At 42.0% G+C, this 9,299-nt stretch overlaps 1 pseudogene; it reads left to right on the forward strand.

Annotated features, from left to right (window-relative positions):
* The first annotated feature begins 6,415 nt into the window (after positions 1–6,415).
* LOC125366797 lies at positions 6,416–7,775 on the forward strand (annotated as a pseudogene).
* The last annotated feature ends 1,524 nt before the right edge of the window (positions 7,776–9,299 follow it).

A 9,299-nucleotide genomic window follows, 5' to 3' on the forward strand; every position in this document is an offset into this window, starting at 1 on the left:
GGGGGGAGGGAGGAGCCATTTCAGGCAGAGGAACCTTCTTATGTGCAGCCTAAAAGTCTGACTTCAGTCGATCACCTCATCCATCAAACATAAGAGTGACAAACCAGAATGCTCTGAAGTCACATTGCAATCTTTATATACTACAGTTCTGCAGAAAACAGAATACTTATGAGTAAGAGTGATAATACATATCAGACGTGAGATTCAAGCACCGTGATCAAACTATCATCTCTCATCCACCTATGGTCTATCTGCCTTTCTCTCTATCATCTATTTGTCCATACCTCACGACATGTAGGTGGAAACTGAGTCTACACGCCGCGGTAATGTTTCCCATCATGCTCTAGGTGAGGGACTGGGAACAGAAACATATCAGTTGCTCTGGATTACAGTGAGAATGAGCAAGGTAAATTTGTGATGGCGGAGCATGAAGGAAGAGCGACCTCTAGACCCAATGAAAACATACATCTGTAATATTTCTGAGAAAGAAAAGAAATTCTCTTTAAAACCAAACATTACCTAGAGACCAGACATTCCCGTGGCGATCTGAGTCAGAGATTGAGGACCAGAGTGCAGTGACTGTCTTTACCTGAAGCTTTTGATTTCCTTCAGCACAACAAGTTTTCTTAGCTACCCCTGTCTGTCTGTCGCCTTCTAGTCTAAAAGAAGCAGGATCTTAAACCCAAGTCAACCACAGGGAAAAGGTGGTTCTGCAAGGATTGTAAAATGAGCAAGTTGTAAAGGAAAGCCGCAGTCTTCTGGATGACACAGTTAAAGACAAGGCTGACAACAACCTTATTTGGGGAAAAGCCAGCTGCTATTTCTTGAGTTTTATTCACTAAATGAACTCAGTCTTTCGTTGCTTAACTGAACTCAAGATAAGAAGGCTAAATCTAATGTCAGGCCGCGAATTTCTGACAGGAAACACACCACAGCGCCTAAATTATAATTCCAAATGATAAACCAGCCAATCATCTTGGAGTTAATTTCCCTACATGGTGAGTCATCCAATTTACAGCTTAGGAAGGCAATGACAATTCATCTTCTGATTTTATTTGTGATGCTTAACAATGTTATAGAACATGTGTTCGCTCTCAGAGCTAAATTTAAAATCAATACAAATCAGATGCATTTGAATTACCAGGCTCTGGTGATAGGAAGCTCAGCACAGCTTTCATTCCCAGTGTTCACACTAGAACAAATATTTTTTTATACAAATAAGTAGAACTGTGAGATGTACATTATTTCTAATCTTGGCATGTTACCTGACCTCTTAATATCTGATGAATTTCTGTGTTTCCCAGGGGAATAAGGACACGAATAAGCCTGCTGAAGCAGAACTAGAGGTGTGCTGCTCAGGGGAGATTTGATTCCCTTCTCTCACTGGGTAGGAGGAGTCTGCCATTCCTTGCGCTCATCCAACACGGGCTCTCTCCCCGACAGAGGCACCGCAGCACCACTCACAACACAGCTGTGCTTAGGATCATTCATCATCCCCGTGACAGACATTGGCAAGCCTAACTGATCCAGAAGCTGAAATCTGAGCACTGTGGTTCAAAGCCAGCATGTGCAGGAAAGTCCACGAGACCCTCATCTCCAATAGACACCAAAAAGCCAGAAGTGGAGCTGTGGGGAGGAGGTAGAGCCCTTGTCTTGACCAATAAAAGCTCAGTAATGGCACCCACACCCTGAGTACAAGCTCCAGGAATGGCACAACTTTGTGTGTGTGTGTGTGTGTGTGTGTGTGTGTGTGTGTGTGTGTGTACCTGTGTATCAGCCCTCTGCCTCAGCACAGAAGCCCATCTGCTAAAACAGAATATGCATATTTGTGTCTGTGTTTCTCTTCCTTTTTATAAAAGCACCAGGATTCAATCATGAGGCGGATGTCCTCAATCTCTTCCCAGAACCTAATCATCTTCCACACCACCCACATCTAAACGAAAGCAGGAGTGGTCCTCCGTCCTGGTGTCTACGTGTGTGTGCTCTCTCTGCCTGATGGCCTGGTGTCCCCCAATCAGGGAGCAGCCCTGGTCTGTCCTCAGGACCACCGCAGGGACCCACGGAACTTTGCACTCCCAAGCATTGCACGGCCCTGCCATCACCCGAGTGTCTGATTGAGAGTACAGTAAATCTTAGCTGGCCTGGAAGCACAGGTAACCTCCGAGGGAGGCAAAAGGAATTGTCCCACACCCCCTTTGCTGAGCACACCAGAGTGTCTCACTTCTGCCCCCCAGCTCTGCCTCACCTCCATTCTCCCCGAGTGATAGGTCATTATTCCAAGCTCTTCACTTTCTAAAACCTTTTTTGAACTTTACAATCTACTGTGTAGAATGTATACATGCACTACTATGATAGATTTCTAAGCCTACTTTAGTTATAAAATAGGAAGGAAACTATGCAACCTGTTCCTTTGGATCTAGCTCACTTTACTTAGTATACTATAATCCATGTAATTGTTATCTCCTGGGCATAGATTTTTTTTTCCTGACCATTTCACCATGTACTTGACATGACATCCTCTGATGCAATCCAGTTGCTAAATGGCCAAATGGCTTTCATGCAATAACTTTCTTGACTCAAATGTTGGACCAAAAATAACTAACACAACTTCATCCCTGAGGTCCTATAATGTTAACATTGTCTGTTAGTTGCAATTTTACTTCAGTTCCAAATACTTGCAAGTGCTCGTATCAGTCCAGCTTCTTCATAGATTCTTCCATAGGTTTCAACAAAATAATGTGTTTCTTCTCTCAACACTCTAAACTCTGCAAAGGCCATTGCGGGTTGAGGTGAATCTCATGGGACCTGGGCCACTAATTTAAAAGATATTAGTTTGTGTCATGAATATAAGCCCTAGAGGCCACTGCATAGCTTCAAATTTCTAAATTTAAATACCTGGAATCATTTCAGAGAGATTTAGATGGAGTAAACATTCATCAGTATAACCTCAAATTTTACCTGATGTATAAATGGTGCTTTCTAGAAGTGAGTGGAACAGGGACCCCATCCTCAAACAGTCCTTAAGCTTACGGATGAAGTGCTATGTAGGTAGGTAGGTAGATGATTGATTGATAGAGAAATAGATGGATAGGTAGATAGGTAGATGTATGTATGTATGTATGGAGATATATAGACATATATATTTAGATAGGTAGATGTAGATAGATACAGAAATATATATACAGATGATAGGTAAATCCATATATAGATATATAGGTATACATATATGTATATATAGGGAAATAGATAGATAGACAGAACACCGTGTGCTATTCTGTGAGGCATAGAAATCATATCCGTAAATAACATAAGCAGCCATTACCAAAGAAGAAGAGGATCTCTGTGTTCTCAGGGTTTAGAACACTGTATGATTCTCTATAGAACATTTCCTAAGGGAAGCTGAAATTGGTTCCATGCAGCATAATACTTGTGGCGAGTTCTCTCTCCTCAGGCCCGACATGCCCATTCACATCAGCGCAGGGAGAAATCTCACGCATCCCCGAGTGGCACTCCTGAGCAGCCCGTGTTGGATAAGGCGCTGTGCTGCAACTCTTCCATCCTGAGCAGGGGATTGCTAGCTCCTAAGTGATTCCCACTAAAGGATAACAAAGGCAAGGGACAAGGAAGATCTCATTTATCTGAGCTTTTGCAGCAGCAAAAAAAAAAGCGGATTATGTCTGGGATAAACACTTCAAATGTCAGGAGAGTTCAGAGTGGCAGCCGGTGAATATCCAGTGTTTTGTGCCATTAGCTTAGCCAGAGCTCTCCTGCTGCACGCAAGGGTCTATGGCTCACTGCAACACAAGAGAAAACCCGCTTTTACGCTTGGATTCCCAGGGTTGGCATGGCCCTGCTTTTCAGAGGCAGGGGATTGGTTCTTGGGCCCTATAACTAAAACATTTTCATAATTCTGGTGGATTGTGGGGGCTAATTGATCATACTTCCAATAAAGCTCACCTGTTTATTCAAATTTATCAAGAGGACATCTCTTTATCCACAATTTTAGCAGGAGGATTTCTAATCAAAATGTACAAACTTGAGACAAGATTATTATTTTTCACCAAGAAAGCTAAGATAACAAATGTGTCACACTGTATCTTATGATTGACACTGTACCTTAGAATTTTAATGTTTTCAAAATCTAATGATAAGAAATATTTAAGTACTCATAGCTCATACCTGTAATCTTAGCTACTAAGAAGGCTGAGATTTGAAGGTCTTGGATCAAATTAGCCCCAGCATTTAATTCTGACTCTACTCTACCACTAACCAACAAACAAGCTGGAAGTGGAGATGTGTCTCAAGTGGTAGAGCACCATCCTAGACAGAAAAAGTGAAACAACATCTCCAGGCCCTGAATTCATGTGCATGCGCTTATACATGCATGTACAAATACACGCACATAACACATACATACATACACACATATATATACACATGCATATACACATACACATGTGCATGCATGTATACATACACATACACACAAACACATGCACATATATAAATACACACATAGATAGACACACACAGAGTGGACAAATGTTTTAATTAAAAATATTTCCAGGGGCTGGGGATATAGCCTAGTGGCAAGAGTGCCTGCCTCGGATACACAAGGCCCTAGGTTCGATTCCCCAGCACCACATATACAGAAAACGGCCAGAAGCGGCGCTGTGGCTCAAGTGGCAGAGTGCTAGCCTTGAGCGGGAAGAAGCCAGGGACAGTGCTCAGGCCCTGAGTCCAAGGCCCAGGACTGGCCAAAAAAAAAAAAAAAAAAAAAAATATTTCCAATATTCAGAAATCCACAAAGAATATCCCTCCTAAACCTCTTTTTTAATTTTTTTTGCCAGTCCTGGGGCTTGGACTCAAGGCCTGAGCACTGTCCCTGGCTTCCTTTTGCTCAAGGCTACCACTCTGCCACTTGAGCCACAGCACCACTTCTGGCCTTTTCTCTATATATGCTGAGGAATCAAACCCAGGGCTTCATGTATATGAGGTGAGCATTCTTGCCACTAGGCCATATTCCCAGCCCTAATTTTTATCAATGTAATTAATTTTCATCTGTTTCTGTATAAAGCATTATGAAACATATAATATAGACTACAGTGACATGTTAATTTTCTAATTTATTAGAATCTAATATTTGGTGAAGGGGCACTTAATTTACTATGTTATCATCCAGTTTCAACACACAAACATTGGGAAACCTATTACAAAAACATCACTTTGTAGGACTTGGATTGGAACTTGTTTGTCTTGTGAAGATTCCAATCAAACTAGTCATCTTCTCTTTGCCCATTTTCCTTAATAGAGCAGTAAAGCTTGATTTTTGGTACCAGGTTCTAAATGTTCAGATTATGTCCAATTATATTGCAAGAGATGGAAAGGTGACTAATAAATCCTGAGGCAGAATTGTTAAATAGACAGCACCATCTTTCAAAAGAATGTGCAGAATTTCTGATGCTCTTCTCCAACAAGAAGGTTGGAGCCGGTGCCTGTGAGCAGCCATGTACCACGCACCTGAGGAGGCCCCAATCCACCCCAGCAGCAAAGCCAAGGCTAGCAAGAGCGGCCAGTGTTATTCCTGGGGTCATCCTCTTCTTTGGGAGATAGCATTTAGTGCCACGTGTGGCCACCTCTTAGGCAAGTCTCTGTGCAGTTAGTGGAGCAACAACCTGGAAAGGAAAAAGGAAATAAAGCCAACCATTCACCAGCATTATTTAGGTCAATGACAATGATTTTTGTCATTCACCTTGGGAGACAATAGGCTTTGGGTCAGTAATGGGGAAGGGCGCGTGTTAGAGATTTCTACCCACTGTAATAGCTTTGTTCTATTTTCAAAACTATGGATGGTAACCACAACACACATCTATTGAAATACTGCATACATTATGAGGAAAATCGCAAACAGGTGAATGCGTATTTTGGGGGGACCAAAATACGTGGCCCCTCCGTGGGGGGACCACGGAGGAATAAACTCTGCCTGATTTCCATGCGTTCCCACTGCAACAGAGGACACAATGGTTTTCTGCTCCCAGATGGTGAATATGACACCAGATGTGGTGTTGAAAATGTCGTGGAGCTTTTCCAGTGTGCGTCCGGCAGCTGGGGCGCTTCAGGCTGGATCTCTCGCGACTGGGCCTCGGCTCCGAGCCCCTTCCCAGCCCACACCCATGCTTACTTCGGCTCTCGCCTCAGTTCCTGGCCAGCAGACGCACCCCCGAAGTTGTCTGGAAGCTTCTCGTTGGGTGGGCAGTGTGAGGGTCCCACCGCGGCGAGTCGTGGGTGCCGCCCAGCCCGCGGTCCATCTGCCCATCCGGCTTCCCGGCCTCCCGCAGGGTTCTGGCAGGTGCTGCCCGTCTGGTCCGCTGGGCCTGGGCCTCACACCCACAGCGGCGCTGCCGGACGCACGGGCTGGGTCCCCACCTGTGTCCCTCACGGACCGCATCATGAGAAGCCTGCCGTACTTCTGTCAGGGGCAGGTGGTGCGTGGCTTCGGCTGCGGCTCCAGGCAGCTCGGCATTCCCATGGCTAATTTTCCTGAGCAAGTAGTAGACAATCTCCCAGCTGATGTATCCACCGGCATTTATTACGGTTGGGCCAGTGTTGGAAGCGGAGATGTTCACAAAATGGTGGTGAGCATTGGCTGGAACCCGTACTATAAGAACTTGAAAAAGTCCATGGAAACCCACATCATGCATACTTTTAAAGGAGACTTCATGGGGAAATCCTCAATGTAGCCATTGTTGGCTACCTCAGACCAGAAAAGAACTTCGATTCTTTAGAGTCACTCATTGTGGCAATTCAAGAGGATATTGAGGAAACTAAAAGACTACTGGATTCCCCAGAACACTTGAAACTCAAAGATGACAATTTTTTCCAGGTCTCTAAAGGCAAAATTATGAATAGTCACTGATGAGAGAAAAAAGTATCTTTTTTGTTTATTCTGTTCTCTAGTAGTTCACTGATCATAACTGTGCAGACCTATCCTGGTTTTGTTTGAAAGTCAGACATTTTCCTCTGGCTATGAATGAGTTCTGACATTACATGAAGTTGCCCTATTAATGTATGCTTCAATGCTAATGAAACCCACCATGCAGTACCACTAAACAAATCAAGATTTTTAAATGTAATGTTGATTAAAGTGAACCACTAGAAGGATACTAAGTGTCTTATAATGGAAATAGAATGTACATACATATGGGTAAAAACACCAGCTTGCTAATTTTAGATGAGAATTACAGTTCCTCATTTTAGAATGCCAGTGTTGTGTATCTGTATAGCCTGTGCTGCTCAACAGAAGGCTTTAAAATTGAAATTTGATAATTTATTTTAAAGGAAGAATATCCAGAATGTATATTTTATATTGATATTCATGTGTTACTGTAGACATGAAGGATTTTGTTTTCCTCTTTTTTCGTGTGAGGCTTGTTCATTGTACTCTGTACATGCCTCTATAGAACTGCCTCAGGTCTAAGTGGCCTAGTGTCCCTCTGCCTGTTGTTTTTTGGAAGACTCTAAAATGAATGGTTTTTATGCTGTGGGTCTTGCTTTTACGTTATATAATATTTCTTCTCTTATTTTTGATACTGGGGATTGAACCAGGGCCTCAAGTCTGCCAGGCAAGAGTTCTACCACTTGGGCTATACTTGGCCCTCTTATACACCTGGGACTTGCTTCTTTTTAAGAGCAGATATTCCTCCTTTAACATTGTTTTTCTTTTAACTTTGGTTCCTTTTCCATCCAGAGGTGATGAACTGTTTTCCAGGCAAGGGCCATTTGCATGTTTATCACATTCCAGGCCATATGAAATTATCTATACAGTTAGCTGTGCCTTGGACAGCTGAGGGAATGCATATGTATCTGTCCTGTCATGCACTTGATGATTTGTGGGACTTTATATGGCCTGTGGGCTGGGGTTTCCCACTCTAACGAATGAGCATTTGTTTTTCTCAGAATATCCTGCCACTGTACACCTAATGGATTGGATCTGTCCATACTATTCTATTCCACATCTATATGAACAGTGGCTAAGTGCATATTTGTATTGGATTTTTAGAAAAAAGAAATTAGTTCATCTATAGATGACCTCTGATCTAAAGTAACACATAGCATTGATGAGTATGTATCAGTTTGTTAAAGAATAAAAAAATGCTTGTTTCCCCCCCCGAGGAAACTATTTATTAACCAATTAAACTATGATATAGTTGAAAGGTTATTTTTAATGTGATTATATGTTCCAGAGCAAATGAGGGTTGTTAGAGTGGTGTCTGCTCTGTGTAGTTTAATGGGAGGTTGAAGAGCATTTACAGATAAAGTTATATAATTTCTGTACTCTTCATTTTTTAATGCTAATGACTGACTATAAGTTCTAGCCACTCAAGTCCTTTCATTTATAGTGGCAAAAATAAGAAATTTAGGATATTTAGGAACTAAATTGAAGATTACTCTGCTGGTCAAATCATCTTTCATCTTCACAGAGATGTGTTGATGGGGAGGCAAGTGACAATAGAAGCTAAAGTATATAGAAGTTAGTTTTAAAGTTAACGCATTACAGATTGCTCTCCCTGATTGGCATAAGTGAATTACAGTTATAGGAAACATAATATATTAACACTTCTGTAATCGAGGGATGCATACATTTGATTCTTTTCCTCTTTGGAGGAATTTGAATTTAGGGCAAACGATGCAGTTTGTGGCTTTTTCATTTCTTCATAAATATATATGAACATGCATATACACATAGATGTGTATCTTTTGCCCCTTTGGTGTAGGGAATGAAGGCCCTTATGAATGCTAGGCAGATAATCTGCAAGCTATATCCAGCCCAAGCCCTAAACATCATTATAACATTAGAAATCCCACTTGAAAGGTGGCCTCAATCACTAGAGGCCTTATGAAGTAAAGTTAAACACAGACATGGAAAATGTAAGCACAAATTTGTGTGTATTTAGTCTGGATGGTGTGCTGCTGTCTTGTCACTGTGGGCATGTTCTTTGTCCTATCACTTTGCATTCTCTTAGCCATTGCTTTTGTAAATCACATAGTATGTTTAGGGGTCATTTAATTGTTCACGTTTTCAAAAGTTTTACATTGTGTTGATCTGTTCATGAATTATAGGAGTTTCAGACTGATTAATCTGAATGTTTTCAGGCCTTGAAATAAATCTTGAGTAAGTGAAAAAAAAAAAAGAAAGAAAATGTCGGGGGCTGGGGATATGGCCTAGTGGCAAGAGAGCTTGCCTCGTATACATGAGGCCCTGGGTTCGATTCCCCAGCACCACATATACAGAAAACGGC

The sequence above is a fragment of the Perognathus longimembris genome, chromosome 18, assembly GCF_023159225.1.
Source record: "Perognathus longimembris pacificus isolate PPM17 chromosome 18, ASM2315922v1, whole genome shotgun sequence".
Taxonomy (NCBI): Eukaryota; Metazoa; Chordata; class Mammalia; order Rodentia; family Heteromyidae; genus Perognathus; species Perognathus longimembris.